Raw genomic sequence first — 1100 nt, forward strand, 5'->3', positions numbered from 1 at the left:
CGGGGGGGGGGGCGGCGGCGGGGCAAAGAGGAGTAGTACACATAGTGCGCTGGTTGTGTCGAGGTGTGGAGGGAGAGAACATCTACAATGCACCCGACATGCACACGCATGCACACATACACACACACATTCGAGAACGAATTCACGAACTTCGGTCGGCTCTCTCGTAGTCCACCCTCTCTCTCTCACCCACCCACCCACCCACCCTCCCTCCCTCCCTCCTATCCTCCCGCCGTGGGAAGCCTCTTCCCCAGCGTCACTCAGCGGGGCACGTTGTCTCTCTCCATCTCCCTCCTCAAACTCCCCCCCCCTCCCTCCTCCTCCCCCGATCCTCCCCGGTCATGTGTGTTTATACCGCACTTTATGGTACATACGTACGTACGTATATGTATAGATCGCTCTCGTGACGAGCGTAACGCGAGAACCTCTCTCACGCATACGCGCGAGTCCTTCGTACGGCGCGCGCCGTAGAAAGTACATAAACCGTCCTCATTCACGTCGATATCGTCAACTGTTGCTTCCTCCGTCGTCGCGTCTGTGGGTAAACCACCGACGCCGCGTGTGTCCCGCGTGTTAAGGCGGGCTCGCTCAAGAGAGGCACGCGACTCTCCGAACGTGGGGAGGGAGGAAGCCGACAACGACCGTATTAAACTACCCCCGCTGCGTGGAAAGGTCCTATCTGTGGAAATACGCCCAAGAGCGTCCCTGGGTCCTTCGCCTTGTCGAATAATGAGATTTTTCGAAATATCATGTTGGCAGCAGACACACATCTCTTTAGCTGACCGCAAGGACAAATAGATCGTAAATCATTGTAACACAATAAGTCAAACGCAAACTCGCAATTTTTCTTGTTGTTGACAGTAGACAAAAGTCACTGGCACCTGCCACGTGTCCTGGCCACGAGTCCAGGCGAGCAGCAGGTGCCATTGTATCTCGGAGGCACCCCCGCCGCCATAGGCTGATTCCTGCTAGCCATTAACTGGCGGTGGGCGTGAAATTCACCCGTACAAAAGGCTCGCGGCGCGCTCTCGTTAATGGAGAGGGAAGAAAACGGGGCCGCGAAACTCTCCGTTCACATCTCATTCTCTCTCTCTCTCTCT

At 56.1% G+C, this 1100-nt stretch overlaps 1 protein-coding gene across 1 annotated transcript in view; it reads right to left on the reverse strand.

Annotated features, from left to right (window-relative positions):
• Positions 1-1100, reverse strand: part of LOC105450995 (transmembrane protein 135-like) — a 9029-nt gene that overhangs the window by 5687 nt on the left and 2242 nt on the right. The gene's annotated exons all lie outside the window — the stretch shown is intronic.

The sequence above is a fragment of the Wasmannia auropunctata genome, unplaced genomic scaffold, assembly GCF_000956235.1.
Source record: "Wasmannia auropunctata unplaced genomic scaffold, wasmannia.A_1.0 LD336053.1, whole genome shotgun sequence".
NCBI lineage: Eukaryota > Metazoa > Arthropoda > Insecta > Hymenoptera > Formicidae > Wasmannia > Wasmannia auropunctata.